At 36.7% G+C, this 20,894-nt stretch overlaps 1 long non-coding RNA gene and 1 pseudogene across 2 annotated transcripts in view; one reads left to right on the top strand and one right to left on the bottom strand.

The window, feature by feature from the left end:
- Positions 1-20,894, bottom strand: part of LOC309651047 (leucine-rich repeat-containing protein 37A3-like) — a 58,175-nt pseudogene that overhangs the window by 12,415 nt on the left and 24,866 nt on the right. Inside the window, exons 7-10 of the transcript in view lie at positions 17,814-17,885; positions 17,102-17,182; positions 11,033-11,104; positions 10,412-10,486 (exon numbers count right to left, since the gene is read on the bottom strand). The product of the transcript in view is annotated as a leucine-rich repeat-containing protein 37A3-like (transcript). The remainder of the gene's footprint in view (positions 1-10,411; positions 10,487-11,032; positions 11,105-17,101; positions 17,183-17,813; positions 17,886-20,894) is intronic.
- LOC309651066 lies at positions 14,193-20,834 on the top strand. Its single transcript, XR_014257904.1, has 2 exons — positions 14,193-16,240; positions 18,549-20,834. It is a non-coding gene; the product is annotated as an uncharacterized lncRNA (long non-coding RNA).

Below are 20,894 nucleotides of genomic sequence, written 5' to 3'. Positions count from 1 at the left end.
CTTTAATTGGACCCTGTATCAAAACAAAACAGACTTAAAGAATGTTATTGGCTTCTGGCCAAGATGAAGTAACAAGGTCCAATTTAACCTCCCACCTGAAACAATGAAAATATCAGACAGAACATAGGAAACAACAGTTTTCAAGAAACTGGACCTCACACAATAAAGTTCATTGATCCCCAGGAGATGGGAAATAAATGAAGTGATCCCTATAATTGCCCTAACTTACTTCTCTGAGAGAGTTTCCAGGTCATGGTACAGGGAAGAGAAGTCCAGGCAGAGACTGGTGGACTCCCTGACTGAGGAAATGGAGCTGAGAGTCTGGGAAAACCAAGGTAACTAGAGTTCACAAAGCAGAGTATCAGAGAGAAAAGAAGTGCACAGACAAAGAACTCTGGAGATATGCAGAGGGATCTCTTGAGAATTCAACAAAGTATTGGTCAGTACATTTGTGTGAGGAATTCCTTGATGCCAGGAAAAGAACCACATGAAAGGATTAATAATAAGAATAACTGGATATCACACAGGGTTGTAGGAATAGTACCTGTTCCTACAAGTCAGACTGGAAAACCTCATGATACTCAGAAAGGACTTGTCTCAGTAGTTGCAAATAACGAGCTCCAGACTAAAGGCTACTTGGACTCCTACCCAACGAATCTTAAAAGCTAGACCTAAAAGAATAAAATTGTTCTGAGTAACTTAATTTCACCCAAAACAAAGCCCAAGCATTTTACAGGAATATAAATATATATAGCACACAATAAACTAAAACTCACAATATCTGGGATCATATGAAAAATTGCCAAGCATGCAAAGAAGCAGGAAAATGTGACCCATACTGAGGAGAAAAGGCAATCAATCAAAACTAACCCATCATCTATACAGATGTTAGAATTGGCAGAAAAGAACATTTAAAAAGTTATTATACATGAAGAAAAGTTATTATAACTGTATTTCATATGTTAAAAAACCCAGACTAAACACTGAAAATGTTAAGTACAGGCATGGAAAATGTAAAACAGACCCAAATTGAGCTTCTAGAGATTAAAAACAATGTCTAAATGAAAAAGACATTGAACGAGGTTAATGGCAGATTAGACACTGCAGAAGAAAGGGTCAGTGAACATTAAGGCATAGTAATAGAAACGATCCAAAATGAAACAAAAAGAGTAACAAAACAAAACAACAACGAAAATGAATAGAGCATCAGTGAGTCGTGCAACAACTTCAAGTGGCCTAATACATGTGTACCTAGAGTCCATGAAGGAGAGGAGAAAAATAAAAATTTGAAGAAATAATAGCCAAAATTTTCCCAAAATGGTAAACACTATAAACTCACAAAGTCAAGAAGATCAATGAACTTTAAGCATAAGAAACATGGACAAAACTACACCAAGGCACAAAAAATAGTCAAATTGCTCAAAACCAGCAACAAAGAGAAAAATTTAAAAGCAGCCAGAGGAAAAAACTATACACTACATACAGAGGAACAAAGATAACAATGAGAGCAGAATTCTTGTTGGAAACAATGTAAACGAGAACTCAGTGGAATAACACCTTTAAAGTAGTGAATTGAATTCTATCAAGCTAGAATTCTATACCCAGATCTGTCAAAACAAAAGCAAAATAAAGACTATCTCAGACATACAAAAGCTGAAAGAATTCATTACTAGCAGACTTTCACTATAAGAAATGTTAAAAGAAGTATTTTTAAGCAGAAGCAAAATGACACCAGATTGGAATATGGATCTACACAAAAGATTAAGAATACTGGAATTGGGACTTCCCTGGTGGTTCAGTGGTTAAGAATCTGCCTGCCAATGCAGGGGACACAGGTTCGACCCCTGGTCCGGGAAGATCCCACATGCCGCGGAGCAACTAAGCCCGTACGCCACAGCTACTGAGCCTGCACTCTAGAGCCTGTGTGCCACAACTACTGAAGCCCACGCACCTAGCGCCTGTGCTCTGCAACGAGAGAAGCCATCCAATGAGAAGCCGGTGCAGCGCTACAAAGAGTAGCACCTGCTCGCCACAACTAGAGAAAGCCCACGCGAAGCAACAAAGACCCAACGCAGCAAAAAAATAAATTGAAAAAAGAAAACTTAAAAAAATTTTTTAAAGGATTTTAGTCATTCGATATATGTCTCTGACCACAATGGAATTAAATTAGAAATTAACAAATCCGAAAAATCTCCAGATATTTGGAAACTAAACAACACACTTCTGAGTAACTGTGGTCAAAGAAGAAATCAAAAGGGAAATCAGAAACTATTTTGAACTCACTGAAACTGAAAACATAATATGTCAACATATGGGATATTGCTAACGCTGTACTCAGCTTCCTCAACTTCCACCTTAAACTGGAAAAACGAGAGCAAATTAATCACAGAGTAAGAGAAGAAAGAACACAATAAAGATCAAAGTAGAAATAAATAAAATGCAAAACAGAAAAATACTATAGATATTAAAAGGATAATAAGAGAATATTATAGAATACTTTATACCAATAAATTCAAGATGAAATGGACAAACTCCTTGAAAGACATGTGCTACTAAAGTTTATTCAAGAATAAAGATATTAAAGAAATTGGATGTGCAGTTTAAAACCTTCCAACAAAGAGAGCTTCAAGTCCAGGTGGCTTAACTGAGAAATTCTACCAAACACTTCAGCAATAAAATAATGCCAATTCTACACAAACTCTACCAGAAAGTTGAAGAGAAGGGAATACCTCCCAACCTATTTATAAGGCCAACTTTCACCGTATCAAGATTACACAATGACATTACGAGAAAACTAGATAGACCAATATCTCTCATGAACACAGAGGCAAAAACTCTTAACAAAATTTTAGCATATCAAATCCACTAATATATAAAAAGATGATACATCATGACCAAGTGGGGTTTATCTCAAGAAGGAAAGGTTGGTTTAATATTTGAAAATCAATTTACCCAACTTAGTACACTAAAAAAGAAAAATCAGGACGTCTCTGGTGGGGCAGGGATTAAGAATCTACCTGCAAGTGCAGGGGACATGGGTTTGAGCCCTGGTCCGGGAAGATCCCACATGCTACGGAGCAACTAAGCCCGTGCACCACAACTACTGAGCCTACGCTCTAGAGCCCGTGAGCCACAACTACTGAGCCCATGTGCCACAATTAGTGAAGCCCGTGCACCTAGAGCCCGTGCTCTGCAACAAGAGAAGCCACCACAAGGAGAAGCCTGCATACTGCAATGAAGAGTAGTCCCTGCTCGCCACAGCTAGAGAAAGCCTGCGTGCAGCAATGAATACCCAATGCAGCCAAAAATAAATAAACAAATTAAGAAAAGAAAAGAAGAGAAAAATCGCATAATCATTGCAATAGATGCAGGAAAAGAATGAAAAAGTCTAACATCCATTCCTGATTAAAGAAAAAAACAGCCCTCAGTAGACTAGGAATGGAAGGAGACTTCCTCAACTTGACAAATGACTTCGACAAAAAACCTAACATCATATTTAATGGTGAAGGACAAAGTACTTTCTCTCCAGGATCAGGACAAAGGCAAGGATGTCTGCTCTCATTACTTCTGTTTGACACTGCACTGAAGGTTCTAGCCAGTGCAATAGGGCAACAAAAAGAAAAGAGATATTCAGAATGGAAAGGAAGAAGTAAAACTATCTTTATTTGCAGATAACATGATTATGTAGAAAACCTGAAAGAATCTACAAAAATGCTACTGGAACTAATGAGTTTGTCAAGTTTGCAGGGTACAAGATCAACATACAAAAAGATTAATTTATCTCAACAAACAAGCAGAGATCAAAGTTTTAAAATACTACTTATAACAGAATCAAACATATAAAATACTTAGAATAAATCTGACAAAAGATGTAAAAGACTTGCACACGGAAAACTGTAAAATATTGCTGGGGGGAAATTAAGGAAGACCTAAATAACTGGAGAGATATAATGTATTCATGGATCAGAAGATTCAATATTGTTAAGACATCAATTCTCCCCAAATTGATTTATAGATCAAAATCCCAGTAGGCTTTTCTATAGAAATTGACAAGCAAATTCTAAAATTCATAGGGAAATAAAATTTAGAATAACTAAAACAACTTTGAAAAAGAACAAAGTTGAAGAACTAACAGTAACTGATTTCAAGGCTTATGAAGCTACACTTTCAAGACATTGTGATAGTAGAGTAAAGATAGACAGAAAGATCAAAGGAACAGAATAGAAAGTTCAGAAGTAGAGAGATGTGGATAACTGACTTTCAGGTTCAAAGGCATTTAAGTGGAGAAACGATCGTCTTTTCAACAAATGATGCTGGAACAATTGAATATCCAGGTGCAAAAAAAAAAAAAAAAAAAAATGAACTTCCATCCAAACCATGTACAGAAATGAACTCAAATTGGTTTAAAGATCTAAATGTAAAACATAAAACTAAAAAACATAAAACTATAAAACTTCTAGAACAAAACAGGTGAAAAACTTTATGACCTTGAGTTAGGCAAGATTTCTTAGATACAACACCAAAAGCATAATCCATAAAAGAAAAAAGTAGATAAATTAGACACCATCAAAATTAAGAATTTCTGCCCTGCAAAAGACACCCCTGAGAGAATGAAAAGATGAGTCATAGAATGGGAGAAAATACTTAGCAATTTACATATTGGATAAAGGACTAATTTCCAGAATATATAAAGAACTCTCAAAATTCCAGAAAAATATAGATAAAAGATTCAAAGAGATACAAATGCAAAATAAGCATATGAAAAGATGTTTGACATGATTAATCATTAGGGATGCTACAGTGAGATACAACTACACACCTATTAAACTATCTAAAATTAAAAATACTGAGCATAGCAAGTGTTGGCCGCAACGTGAAGAAAATGCAACTCTCAAACACTGCTGGTAGAGATGTAAAACGATCAAACCACTATGAAAAATAGGTATTTTTTGAAAACTTAAACATACACTTACCAATGATCCAGCCATTCTACTTGCAGGTATTTACCCAAGAGAAATGGAAGCATACATCCATACAAAGACTTGTACACAAATATTCATAGCAACTTTATCTGTAGTAGACAAAGACTGAAACAACTCAAATGCCCATCAATGGTGAATAGATCAATTGTGGTACATCCATATAATGGAATACTATTCAGCAATAAAGAGAAATGAATTACTGATATATACAACAATATGGATGAAGATTAAAATAATTATGCTGAGTTAGAGGCCAGTTAGAAAAAAGTATACCCTGTATGATTCCATTTACATAAAATTCTAGAAAATGCAAACAGAAAGCAGATCAATGGTTGCTTGGCGATTGGGAAGGGCAAGGAACGATGGGAAGGAAGAATTACAAAGAGACATTAAGAAACTTTCTGAGGTGATGGACATTTTGATTTTGATGATGTCTTCATGGTGTGTATGTATGTGTGTGTGTGTGAACACAGATTATTGTATGTCAATTATACCACAAAAAGCTGTTAAAAGAAATGATATTATATGAGAGAGACAACTGGGGAAATTTGAATAGCAACTCTTTTTTTTTTTTTTTTTTTTTTTTTTGTGCTTGAATTTTCATAACAGTGTTATTTTTATTAGCCAAAAACTGGAAGCAAGTATAATGTCCCTCAATCTGTGAATGGTTAAACTGTGGTATATCAGTAACCAAGGAGGACCCTATGGGGCCTTCCTGGGACAGACACCAACCCCCACCGTGCCCTCCACCTGTCTCTTGTCTGTAGAAAAACTTTAGCCTCCTAGGCCTTCCCCAAGTTCCAAAGAATATATTTAATCAGAGGAGTGAGAAAATGCAGAAACAAAGGAAAACAATCAAGAAAGACAAAATAATAAGAGTTTAGGCATTAAACAAAGTCAAGGACCTCTAATTCCTCCTCACAAGCTATAGATAATATCCTGAGCAATGATCAGGATATTATCTATTTTGCAGATACTGAAATCCCCATCAGGTGGAAGAAGTTAACTGTATGCTGCCCACAAGCATGTAGACCCCAGACGCATTGGAACCAGAAGGTTGATGATGTTGACTCCCTAAATATCACCCTGTTATCTCACCACCAGCCAATCGGAAGACTGTTCACCAGCTGATCACACAGCCTGCAACTGTCTCCTTCACTCTGTCTTTAAAAACCTTTCCCTGAAAACCATTGAGGAGTTCTGGCCTTTGGAGCACCAACTGCCTGGACTCCTTGCTTGGTACCCTGAAATAAACACACTTTCCTTTACCACAACTCCCTGTCAGTAGATAGGCTTTGTTGTGCACAGGAGAGCGAATGCAAATTTGGTCCTATAAAATATCCACAGCTTGTAATACTCTTCAGACATTAAAAGGAGTTGAAATTTTTTAATTTTAATTTCTATTTTAAGTTGGAGTATAGTTGATTAACAATGTTGTGTTAGTGTTAGTGTCAGGTGTACAGCAAAGTGATTCAGTTATACATATACATGTATCTATTCTTTTTCAAATTCTTTTCCCATTAGGTTATTGCAGAATATTGAGCAGAGTTCCCTGTGCTATACAGTAGGTCCTTGTACTACTATATTTTAAATATAGTAGTGTGTATATGTTAATCCCAAACTCCCACTTTATCCCTCCCCCACCCCACCTTTTCCCTTTGGTAACCATAACTTTGTTTTCTAAGTCTGTGAGTCTGTTTCTGTTTTGTTTTCACTGCTGCGGAACAGACTAAAGAAAAAAGAATGAAAAGAAATGAAGACAGCCTAAGAGACCTCTGGGACAACATTAAACGCAACAACATTCGCATTATAGGGGTCCCAGAAGGAGAAGAGAGAGAGAAAGGACCAGAGAAAATATTTGAAGAGATTATAGTCGAAAACTTCCCTAACATGAGAAAGGAAATAGCCACCCAAGTCCAGGAAGCGCAGAGAGTCCCATACAGAATAAACCCAAGGAGAAACACGCCGAGACACATAGTAATCAAAGTGGCAAAAATTAAAGACAAAGAAAAATTATTGAAAGCAGCAAGGGAAAAACGACAAATAACATACAAGGGAACTCCCATAAGGTTAACAGCTGATTTCTCAGCAGAAACTCTGCAAGCCAGAAGGGAGTGGCATGATATACTTAATGTGATGAAAGGGAAGAACCTACAACCAAGATTACTCTACCCGGCAAGGATCACATTTAGATTTGATGGAGAAATCAAAAGCTTTACAGACAAGCAAAAGCTAAGAGAATTCAGCACCACCAAACCAGCTCTACAACAAATGCTAAAGGAACTTCTCTAAGTGGGAAACACAAGAGAAGAAAAGTACCTACAAAAACAAACCCAAAACAATTAAGAAAATGGTCATAGGAACATACATATCGATAATTACCTTAAACGTGAATGGACTAAACGCCCCAACCAAAAGACATAGACTGGCTGAATGGATACAAAAACAAGACCCATATATATGCTGTCTACAAGAGACCCACTTTAGACCTAGGGACACATACAGACTGAAAGTGAGGGGATGGAAAAAGATATTCCATGCAAATGGAAATCAAAAGAAAGCTGGAGTAGCTATACTCATATCAGATAAAATAGACTTTAAAATAAAGAATGTTACAAGAGACAAGGAAGGACACTACATAATGATCCAGGGATCAATCCAAGAAGAAGATATAACAATTATAAATATATATGCACCCAACATAGGAGCACCTCAATACATAAGGCAACTGCTAACAGCTATAAAAGAGGAAATCGACAGTAACACAGTAATAGTGGGGGACTTTAACACTTCACTTACACCAATGGACAGATCATCCAAAATGAAAATAAATAAGGAAACAGAAGCTTTAAATGACACAATAGACCAGATAGATTTAATTGATATATATAGGACATTCCATCCAAAAACAGCAGATTACACGTTCTTCTCAAGTGCGCACGGAACATTCTCCAGGATAGATCACATCTTGGGTCACAAATCAAGCCTCAGTAAATTTAAGAAAATTGAAATCATACCAAGCATCTTTTCTGACCACAACGCTATGAGATTAGAAATGAATTACAGGGAAAAAAACGTAAAAAAGACAAACACATGGAGGCTAAACAATACGTTACTAAATAACCAAGAGATCACTGAAGAAATCAAAGAGGAAATAAAAAAATACCTAGAGACAAATGACAATGAAAACACGACGACCCAAAACCTATGGGATGCAGCAAAAGCGGTTCTAAGAGGGAAGTTTATAGCTATACAAGCCTACCTAAAGAAACAAGAAAAATCTCAAGTAAACAATCTAACCTTACACCTAAAGAAACTAGAGAAAGAAGAACAAACAAAACCCAAAGTTAGCAGAAGGAAAGAAATCATAAAGATCAGAGCAGAAATAAATGAAATAGAAACAAAGAAAACAATAGCAAAGATCCATAAAACTAAAAGTTGGTTCTTTGAGAAGATAAACAAAATTGATAAGCCATTAGCCAGACTCAGCAACTCTTTATTAGGTAATATTATTGTGTAGGAATTTAATTTCTTCAATACTGTGTGTTAACAGTATTGTAGTTACATAGGGAAATAATTTTTAATATCCAGAGAGGAGGGCATCTAGCTGACAAGAGAGGGATCGCAATTGCGGCAGATGCTGTGGAAGGCTGAGGAAGATGAGGCTAGAGCAGTGACCAACAGATGTGACGGCGTGGTGAAGACAGTCATTTGTCAGCTGACCTGACAAAGACGGTTGGAACAGACTGCTAAACGCAGGGCCCTTTCCGCCTACTAATCTCATGCAATCCCCTCAGCTAGCCTTGGCATAACAGAAAGTTTCTATTAGCTTGCCATATTGGAGGGGGGATGGCACAATTTAAGGTGCAGTTAGTTGTGTAATAAACTGTCACAATACGGTCCTACAGAAATAGTTTTTTAAACTGCAAGAAAATGAAACTTGACCCTTCCCTCACAACATATATGAAAGTCAACTCAAAATGGATCATAGACCTAAATGTAAGTATACAACTTCTGGAAGAAAACATAGGAGAAAACCTTTGTGATTTTGGGTCAGACAATGGGGTCTCACACAAAGATTTCTTAGATAAGACACAAAAAAGCACAAGCCATCTAAGAAAAACTGCTAAGGGACTTCCCTGGTGGGTAAGACTCCGAGTTCCCAATGCAGGGGGCCTGGGTTCGATCCCTGGTCAGGGAACTAGATCCCGCATGCATGCCGCAACTAAGAGTTCGTATGCCACAACTAAGAAGCCCATGAGCCGCAACTAAGGAGCCCATCTGCCGCAACTAAGACCCAGCACAACGAAATAAATTAAAGAAATATGAAAAAAAATTGCTAAATTAGACTTCATCAAAAATTTAAAACATCTAGTCTTCAGAGACACTTTAATACAATGAAGATAAGTCACAATCTGGGAGAAGATATTTACTAAACACATATCTAGGAGAAAGGACTTTTTCCATTGCTTTTTATATAAGCACTCTTAAAACTCAATATAAATATCCAATTAAAAAACGGATTTGAACAGACACTTCATTTAAAAAGATGTTTGCACATGAATAGACACTCAACATCATCAGCTATTACAGAAATGCAAAATGTGGCAAAAACCACGAGATGCAACTACACACCTACTAGAAAGGTTAAACGTTTTTAGAAAACAAATATAAGGATCAGTTGAAGATGTGGAGCAACTGCAACTCTCATAGACTGCTAGTGGGAAAGCAAAATGACACAGGCACTTTAGAAAACAGTTTAGCAGTTTCTTAAAAAGTTAAATAGGCACTTAGCATATGATGAAGCAATCCCACCCTTAGGTATTTCACCCCAAAGAAATGAAAACATATGCTCGCACAAAACATATGTTCACATACACATGTGCGTGTTTTCAGAGGCTTTGTTCATAATAGCCAAAAAACTAGGAACAACTCAAATGTTCATCAAATGATGAATGCGTAAACAAACTGTGTATCCACACAACTAGAATACTACTCAGCAATAAAAAGGAATGAACTACTGACAGGTACAACAAAACAGATGAATCTCCGAAGAGACTGGCTAAGTGAAAGAAGCCAAAAACAAAAGGCTACATACCACATGATTTCATTTATAAGATATTCTGGAAAAGGCAACATTATACGGACAAAAATCAGATTGGTGGCTGCCAGGGGCTGGTAGCGGGAGGAGGATGGATTGACTACAAAGGGACATGAGGGGTCTTTTGGGAGTGCAGAAGTTTTCTTTACCTCAAATGTGGTGGTGGCTACAGAACTATACGTTTGTCAAAACACATCACACTGTATATTTAAAAATAGTGAATTTTGTTAAGTGAAAATTATACATAAATAAACCTGACTTAAGAAAATAATACAACAAACCTAAAAAAACAATTGAGTGAAAACAAATGTAAGAAAAATCAACTTACAGTTTTTCCAATTCAAGGGTCATCATGAGGATGCTTTCAATTGTTGTAAGTGCCACTTGTGTTGTTCCCATGTCTCTGAAGGAGAAGCCCAAACATGCATGATATAAAACCCAAAGACAAAAATTCTAAACTTAAAAAGATACTTAACATGTGATTACTTCAATTCTGGCTTCTTACTTGCCATACATGATAATTCCAAAGAGCTCTTATTGAAGAAATTTAAATTTGCATCATCAAATTAATGGCCTTGGTGCTGAACGGTACAATCATTTTTTATTATCCTAACTTCTCATTTTCAATTGCATCTACCTCTTTTGATCACTCTCTTTAAAAAAAAATAATGTACCCCTTATTCCTTTTTGCTTTCTGGGATAAATAATATTCCTACATGCATCTACATGTTCCATATCTATATGTGTTCTTCAACACTGTTCTCATTCTCTGCTGGCTGTCTTACCCGTGTATATTCTTTCTTAATCGTTTTCTTTGCCAATAACTTTTATTTTCAATAACCCAGTTAAAATCTAAATTATGACTTTTTAGCCAAAGTACTCAATCTTTGACGAAAGTAAAAAAGAGCAGAAATCATCTCATGAGCCATGAAACTGTTGCAATACTTACAAATATTTTAATGCTGGCAATTTAAAAAGATAAGAATCTTCAACTGTTGTCAAAGGATTATGATTGAGAATTCTGAAAAATGGAATGGAATTTAAATTATCTGCATTTTCGATTACTTCCATGAAAGCTTATATTCATTTTTTTTGGTACGGAACGTGAAGGTTTAAAACAAAAATCATTTTCTGTCTTTACCCATAAATCACCCTTAGCATCTGTAAAACACTCTTTCATTGGGAACTACCCAGGTCTCTAGATGATAAAGTGGAGAAGAGAAACAAACAAACAAACAAACAAATAGAAAAAAAAGTGGCTAGTAAAGACAAAATATGCCAAAGAACTTTTCAGGTTAAAAACCCTAGAAGTGACTATGCTGGTAGGAAGCCCTTGCTCTGTAAAAAAGTACTATTTCTAGTATCCTCCATAATTCAAGGTGTTTTTCTTTCATCTCTACAAATTTTTTAACATTTCATGGTTTAAACTACCCAGTGAAAGACAAAAATAGGGCTAATTCCTTGGTTCTGGAGCCAAAGAAGAAGAGATAAATCCAAGAGGAACTGGTGAAAGCCATACTCCCATCACATAGTCCCATGCGTATTCCTGTATCATAGCCTTTGTTACTGTGTATGTAATCACCTGTTTACTTGTCAGTCTCCTAGATTGCCAGCAACTTGAGAGCAGGGACCACACTTTATTGTCATTATTATTCCTGTGCCTGACATAGTGCCTAATATTTACTAGGTAGTTAATAAATGTTTGCTGAATAAATAAATAACATTTTGTTTATATATCAATAAAATAAACAAATTAATTGTGGGGAACAAAATTTTATTCCAAAATGCTGGAATAGATTTTCTTCTTAGTTCTTTCTTTCTTTTTCCTTAGTTCCTTAAAACAAATAAGGGGGGAAAAAAAAACCCAAAAGAAACAGGAAGAAAGAAAAGAATATCTGACTTCAGGTTAACTCTACTCAAGAATTATTAACGTATTTTTGCGAATATTGTAAAATAATTATCAAAACTAATATCTTTTGGGTTGCCACGCATCTGTGATCAGCATTTAACATTTAATCCTCACAGTAACCTTATGTGATAGATATATTACCCCATTGTACAAATGAGGAAACTGAGGCACAGAGAAGTTATATAACTTGTCCTAAGTCATCAAGCTAGTAAGAAGCAGAGCTGGAATTTGAACTCAGTTCTGACTCTAAAGCCTGTGTTTAACCTGAATGAAAAAAAAAGTGGGGGGCGGGGGCGGGTTTAAAACATCTGTTACTTTAACCTTAATTTTGAGAGCACTAAATATAGAAATACCTTTTCAAACTTCATCTACACATCTGGGAAAGCCTCTATGAGAATTATATTTTCTCTTTTTATTTATTTATTTATTTATTTATTTCTCTTTTTATTTATTTTTTCCTTAATCATCTCCCATGATAAATATTTAATTAGCCTATGGTCATTGAGACTTTAGAGATTTTAAAAGATATTGCAGGAAAATCAGTAAAAATGATGGAGGAAGGACATCTGACAATTCATCCCTCCACAGAAGCAACAATAACAAGAACAAGAACAACAACAACAACAAAACTGGCAAAAATGGTCAGAATCAACTTTTTCGGAACTCTGGACATTTAACCAACAGGCTTGCAGCAAATTGGGGAGCAATTTATTCAAGGAAAACAAATTAATTTCTGTAAGAACAATGAGATCTGTGTTGCTTGAACTTGTCCTTGACCTTTGCTCTCCATGCCAGTGGTAGCCTTGAAAAACAGCCCACATCCCTGGTACCAGGAGGAGCAGCATGGACTGGGAGGTCCTTCAAAGCCTCATTCCCAAAGAACTGTCATTGTTTTACATGTCTGGTGGTCCCCTGGAAGACCTCACTTGAAAGGCTTGCCTTTGACCTGACTGAGAGCTGTCTAGTGAGAAAAGCCTCTCCTCAGGTGGCATTTTTGGAAAACATTTTCGAGCAAATATTTTAACATGGCGGTTGCATGAGGCAATGGATAACAGTTCGGGGCAAAAAACAGCCCAACCGAAAAGCTTAAAAAGAAAAGCTGAGGAATGAGATGTCCACAGAGACTTTGAAATGTTCCAATGTATTCCTGGGAAACTGGAAGACCACAAGACATATTCCTGGGAATCTAGGAAAATAACTGTTAGCATTAATAAATGAGTTCAGCAAGGTTGTAGGATACAAGATCAATATTATTTCTACACACCAGCAATGAGTAATCCAAAAATGAAATCACGAAAACAATTCCATGTGTAACAGCATCAAAACAAATAAAATACTTAGGGAAAAATTTAACCAAGTAAGTGCAAGATTCACACTGAAAAGTACAAAACTGTGGAAAGAAATTGAAGAAGATCTAAATAAATAGAAAGACATGCTGGATTCATGGACTGGAAGATGATCTTATTAAAATTTCACTACTTCCCAAATCGACCTATGGTTCCATTGCAATTCCTATCAAAATCCCAGCTGACTTCTTTCCAGAAATTGCCAAGCTAATTCTAAAATTCATATGGCAATTCAAGGAAACAGAATAACCAAAACAATGTTGGTAAAGAACAAAGTGGGAGGACTCACACATCCTGGTTTCAAAACTCAGTTCAAAGCGACTGCAATCACAGTGTGCTACTGGAATAAGAACAGACATGTAAATCAATGGAACAGAATTGATAGTATAGAAATAAACCCTCATATTTATGGTCTATTGATTTTCAATAAGGGTGCCAAAACAATTCAATGTGGAAAGAACAGTCTTTCCAAATGATACTGGGACAACTGTACATCCACACACAAAATAATGAAGCTGGACTCCTACACTTCATACCATGTATGAAAATTAACTCCAAATGGATCAAATATCCAAATGTAAGAGCTAAGGCTGTAAAACTCTTAGAAGAAAACACAGGAGTAAATCTTTATGACCTTGCATTAGACAACAGTTTCTTAGATATGATACCAGAAGCACAAACAACCAAAGGAAAAACAGATGAATTGGATTTTATAAAAATGAAAAAGTTTGTGCTTCAAAGGACACTATCAAGAAAGTGAAAAAACATATAGAATGGGAGAAAATACTACAGGTGGGAAGAATAAGATGCAGTTGGGAGAAGAAAAGTATAGTAGTTGCTAGGTGTGACAATCTCAAAGTTTTGAACTCTTACAAATAAAACAGCCACCCTAAATCACCCCAAAGGACAGACCCAAGTTAGTTTTGTTTTTAGCGTTTGTGCCTTTCTAAATCTGAGAAGCTGCCAGGATTCTAGTACACAGCAAAAAGTGACGACAACACCCTGAAGTGTGTAAGCTTTTGTGTGTACATAGCTATCGAAAGGAGACCAATGCTAGTTGACTGGGGGAGCATTAGAGCGGCTCTGTGACCGCAGCTCAATTTGCCTTCATAGTGTGGCCACACCTACCTCATTGATATTCTCAACAACGGGGTAAATAATTCAATAGGGATAAGGCTTTGATTTTCCTCTTATTCTCTCTTAGTGCTTATGTTCTTGGTACAATATTGATGTACCACAGACAAGCCAGCATGTGAATGTCCTCTGTCTGGTTAAGTTATATAGCCTTTCTACACTGTAGAGTCCTTCAGTTTCTAAAATCATGGAGCTTGTATTGTTAGGACCAGTGAAGTGACTAAAAGAATTTTTAAAAATAAGCCATCAGTCTGGACCTGCATAGGTGAATGAAGGAGAAACACTTTAAAGTCAGAAAAAAAAGTAGACTTAACATTTAGGATTATCAACCACTGCTGGTTTTCCATAATATATTTCATTCCTGATTTTATCTGAAAGAGATACGATTACTACCACCATTCAAAAAGTGGTACTTTATTAATTAATAAGCTCTTAGCTCATCTTTGAGGTCGATTTCGGATTTCAAATAGACTACCACACTGCTAACTACTTCACCTGATGTTTGTCAATAACATAGAGGCTTCATTCAAGAAACCTACTGACTTATAATTACCTGAAACCCGGTGATGAATCAAGGTTTTGTGGGGCCTGAACCTCATCTACTTTGGGAAATCCTGTCTAATAAAAACATGCACAGTTATGAATACAAAAATCGCTAGGACCCCTCTCAAGACCTTGGAAGGGACCTATGCAAGTGAGGAGCCCTGAAGCCTAAGCTTCATTGAATTCATGATAAATCCACCTCAGCTGGGGCCCTTTGCCAAACTTATTTAATGCAGGCAACTTATAAACACCCCAGTAATATGTCATCATAGGTAGTAAAATGACTTAACTCGAGGGCGGCATCTTCCCTTGGTGGCTTGCCTTTGGAAAGAGATGCAATAAAGTCTGTATCTCACCATGGCAAATGTTTCCTGAAGCAAATTAGCTTTGTCTATTAGAAAGACTTAGCCCAAAACAAAGACTTAGTATACTGTGACAATCTTTTGAAAGTAACTGTGAATGAGTTTTAGGAGTACAGTACTAATTTATTTCCAACACCAGATAGTTTTGATTCTTTCACTACCTTTTTCTGTCATTTAAGAGGAACACAAATTCAAAAGGAACAAGTTGGTGCCTCTTCCATTACAAATCTTTTCTAACCGACCACCCATTGTCTACTTCATCACCCCCCTCCTCACCTTGTTACCCTGCTGCACAGATGCTAGAATGGCTCTCATATATGTTTTCCCATCAACATCCATCTTTCTCCTTCCAGGATGAAAGCTTCTTGGGGACAAAGTCCCTGCCCTATGCGTCTTTGTATCCCCAGCACTTAGTACAGTGCTGACACACAGTGGGCATGGCACTCAGTGAATGTTTTTGAATGAGTTCATTAATTTTTAAACTGTGATTTATTTATTTATTTCCGCAAGGTATTTTCCTGTGTTGCCTACATAACTATAGTGAAACTCTGATTCTTATAAGGAACTCTTGGTGTTATAGGATGTTTAGGAAACGAGGTGAGTTTAAGACGTTGTATTGACGCTACTAAAACCTCCTGGTGAAGGGACCTCATGAGCCTGCTCTCCGGTGTGCTGGCAAAAGAAAAACTGACCCTCGGTGCTCTCTCCCCAAGGTAGGCATCAGCACACTAACAAGGAAAAGGAAGGAGGCCGCTAAAGATAGGCATCTGCAGGAATTGCTAATCCAGCTCCAGACACAGCCTCAGCACCTTCATTAACCCAAAATGAACTGTGTGAAACTGGATTTCTGAACCACAAGACAGGTAAGAGAGTCTTTTCCAAAGCCAGGTGTAGAAGAGCTCTTTACCTTGAGTCTAAAATCGCCTTCGGGCCACTGAACGTACCCACTCTCATTTCCTTGTGCCACGAGAAATCACAGAATTTTTGAGCTGAAAGGGTGTAAAACCCACACTCCTTACTGAAGAGTAGTCAGCAAAGAAAGTATATTGAATTAGGCTACAGCAATGTATTTTCTTTGTATTTCTCACACTACAGCTGAACACAAACAACGTCTTTTTCCACACCTCAAAGCTTCCTATTGGCCACAGATAATTCGCTTCAGAGATATATGCTGTTTGAAAAATAATGTTCTGGGTGGCTGGGGAGAGCCCTGTGGTGGGCGTTCAGGAATTCTTTCTGCTTTACCATTTAAAAGAGCTGATAATGGTTGGGGAAGCACCCACACCTTTTGCTCGCTGACGAATTCGGTGCTAAACTTAGCTCTTTGCAGCTCTGTGTTGCATACATTTTAAGCAGTTAGGAACTTTGCACATGAGCAGGAATCAAAGTGAAATTCAAAAGTGGAACTTCATGGACCATTCGCATATCGGAGAGACATCAGTGGGATTCCATGACAATGCTAATTTGAGTGTTTTTGCTTGGTGCCTTTTATCGCCCGTGCCGAAGATCAGTACTATGGAAAGCAGAGCGTTTCATATATATGAGTTAAACAAGTCTCTTGGCCTCTTTGTGCCTTAGTTTCCTCATTTGAAAAAAAAAAAAAAAAAATGGCTCTCAAGACATACTTTCCAGAATTCATACTGGGCTTACACCCAGCTAACCAATAACTGCATGATGCTTTTACACACAGTTTTTTACACGTATTCATCTTCGATTTCACTTACAACTTGTGTAAAAACTGCATTCCATGCCAGGCCTGAAACGTTCCAAAGCTCAGTTCTGTGAGTAAATTGCAACTAAGATTTCTACAAAAAAAGACACAAGCAAAAGAAGAAGAAAAATATATATTCTTTCAGAACATTTATCCTTTGGCAATAATTCTAATTTATATATGATGAAACATAACAACACTACTCCCTCCATACACTAAAGAAATCTCACTGTGGAAGACATTATGATTTATACTTTCATGATTATATATGTGGTGCATTAGATACAAAATAGTAAATGCTCATTAAATACTTGTGTTGAGTGATCTTTATTTCTCTAGAAAGGCAGCACTATTGACATTTTGGGCTGGATAATTCTTTGCTGTGGGAGGCTCTCCTGTACACTGTTGGATGTTTAGTAGCATCTCTGGCCTCTGTCCACTAGATGCCAGTAGCATATACAGTTCTGACGAGCAAAAATGTCTCCAGACACTACCAAATGTCACCTGTGTGCAAAATCACCCTGGTTGAGAACCACTGCTCTATAATGATTCACTCTGATCTGTGTAATAATTCTCACACTAATCTTTGCTAGAGACAAAAAGGATTTGCTACAAAATTTTAGTAGTAATTTTAATCATATTTCAAAATGAGTAACAAATTAATTTTATAAAAAATTAAGCTTTACAAAAATTCCAAATATAATGAAGTTATACTTGTAACTTACATAAACTGCACAAAAGGTAGTGGTTCAAATGTACGTCTTTCGATAGACTGTATTTTATTGCAGGATAAATCTCTAGGAAAAGTAAAAGGAAAATATTGCCTCAATTAGCTATTAGATATCTAATTAGTAGGAATAACTAGTAGACTTTAGAATGATAATAATAAATAAGAAGCTTTGGTCTAAACTCCAAACCTTAGGAATTATTACTTGAACCTTCCAGAGCCCCTAACCCTGCCTTCACCTCTCTTAAGAGTCTCACCTTCAGGATCTTCATAAATTAAATATACAACTATGGATCTTGATAGATTTTGGAGGTAATCTTTCCCAAGAGCAGAAGCATTGATTAGATTCCACCTTTCGTGGTCTCACCAAATTCTGGATTATGAGCTCAAAGTTTTTATCTCTATATATCATTATAATTTCCAATATTAAAAGGAATATTCTTATATTTACACACCTCCCAGTATAGTTCTGTTTTTCTAGGTCAATTCATTACCAGAAGAAATAAAAGATACCCTTTCACACAACTTGAAAGGAAGTTACTTCTCTCATTAATATGTAACTTTAATTCAGTATTACACTTTCTATCATATTGACTTTTATTCGAAAATACCTACTCTTGACTATAGCTGACTATCTTATTTCCATTGATTCCAGCTTAGTCTCTCATTTCACCTGGATGGGTATAACTGTCTTCTGACTGGTGTTTCCATCTCTACCCTCTCCCTTTCTAAGCCATCCTCCACGCGATCACCAGATTAACTCTCCGGAAGTGGTTCTCAAATACCAGCATCACTTGTGAACTTATTGAAGATACAAATACTCAGCCCTACTCTGGACCTCTTGAATCAGTAACTATGGGGGTGGAGCCTGTGTTTTCACAAGCCCTCCAAGTGGTTGGTTCTGTTGCAGGCTAAAGCTTGTCCTAAAGCACTGCTGTGGTAACATGGTAGCTTGACATGTTATCCTTGGCTTGGCCTCCAAAGCCCTAGATGATCTGGCTCTAATCTCCTGCTCTTCCCACTTGTACTCTACAGGTACTCAGAGTATTTTTCCTGTGTTTTGCCTTTCTCCCACTTTCCTTTTGCAAGCTTATTCTTCCCAAGTTGTCTGTCATTGATACCCAATGGCCCTTCGAGGTCCCGTTTAAACAGCATTGCTCTAGTAACATCTTCCCGGATCCAATTTGAAGTCTTTTTTCCCTCTTTTGTGCTCCAATACCAACTTATAGCTCTCATTGCCCATATTCATTTCTTTCTTTAAATATAGCTATTTTTGCAACCCATGTCCTCTGAGCATAAACTCCTTCAAAGTATGGACTAGATCCTGCTTATGTGCATCGTCTATCATGTTTAAAGCCTACGTGCGGACATAAAGCAAACTCAAATATTTATAAAATCAACAAATAGCTGGGGAGTGGATAGAAGGAGGAAATGACTGTTTTAAAAGAAATGTAGTTTTATTACTTCATGGTGCCTCCACAACCATGTCATTATGGTTTGAGCTTATATGTTTATTTTCCCTGTGAGATCATGAGTTGCTAAAAGGAGTCCTGCCTTACCCATCTTCGTGTTTACAACACTAGGCATAGTGCTGATTAGCATATTCTTTTTTCGCTTTTTTATTGATTGGCTTTTTTTTTTTTTTTTAAGAATGAGAGTACTTACGCTAACCTGAAATAATCAGATTATAAAGTATTACATAGTAGAAGTAATGAAGGGCCTATTCCACTGTGCAGTTATCTTATTTGTTTTTCTCCAAACTGTGTAAGGTTTGGAGCCCAGATGGCAGAGAAGAGACTAATATAAAGGTGATTGCCCCTTAAGGCTTGGAAGGTTTGATAATTAAAAGAACTATTTTTAGGGTCATGTGAGGCTCTTTATACCCACTTCCCTTAAGCCTTTTATATTTGCAAGAAGAATCTATTTGCTAAAGAGGATCATTAATTGGCTTAATAAGGATTAATGACATACACAGCTTTGGATGCCATGGACAAAGGACAAAAACTGAGCTTTTATAGCAAAAAACACAGTTATCTCCTTATCCCTAAATAAAGGAAATACGAGGCAAGCATTTCCTCTTTGATAAAGAAGCTGGAGAGGGAATTCCCTGGCGGTCCAGGGGTTAGGACTCGGCGCTTCCACTGCTGGGGACCTGGGTTCAATCCCTGGTCAGGGAACTAAGATCCCGCAAGTCGTGTGGCGTGGCCCAAAAAACAAAACAAACAAGCAAACAAAAAACAGAAAAAAAAAGGCTGGAGAGATTTTTGTTAGGGGCATTTCTGATATGCTTATTTAGTGTAAACATTTCTAAATATACCACTTAACCATCATCTTAAACATTCTTAATATTGGTATCACAATTCCTGCATCGAAATCCTTAACAACAGTTTGTTCTTTTGGTAACTTAATGTGTTCTTGACAATACTGATTTTTTTTTTCAGATTTTTTTTTTTTTGTGATGTGGACCATTTTTAAAGTCTTTATTGAATTTGTTACAATATTGCTTCTTTTTTTTTATGTTTTGGTTTTTTGGCCATGAGGCATGTGGGATCTTAGCTCCCTGACCAGGGATCGAACCCGCACCCCCTGCACTGGAAGGCAAAGTCTTAACCACTAGACCACCAGGGAAGTCCCTTGACAATACTGTTTACATACTTCATCTACTTAAATAGTTAATATTTAAATGTTAATTTAATTTAGATTAAATTATCAAAGTTATGAGTTAATGGCATTCATATTAATGTAAGTGTTCTATATTTTCTTGTCCTGTAGGGGACAATTTGAGGTTAACTTTAATTCCTCTCATTTCACTAAGCCAACTTTTTCAAACCTTTTCTGTAAAGACCAGATAAGTAAATATTTTAGGCTTTGCAGGCCACATACAGTCTCTGTCACATATTTTTCTTCGTGTCTTTTTTTTCTCGTTTACAGCCCTTTAAAAAATCACTTTTAACTTATGGACTGTATAAAAACGGACTGTGGGCCAGATTTGATCCATAGGTCATAAACAAAATATAAATACAGATGGAGAGTATATGAACACTTACATAACAAGGTTCATATGGGAGTCTATAATTGC

The sequence above is a fragment of the Balaenoptera physalus genome (genome assembly GCF_965194825.1).
Source record: "Balaenoptera physalus genome assembly, chromosome: 20".
NCBI classification, from domain to species: domain Eukaryota; kingdom Metazoa; phylum Chordata; class Mammalia; order Artiodactyla; family Balaenopteridae; genus Balaenoptera; species Balaenoptera physalus.
This window is presented reverse-complemented; position numbering and strand designations above follow the sequence as displayed.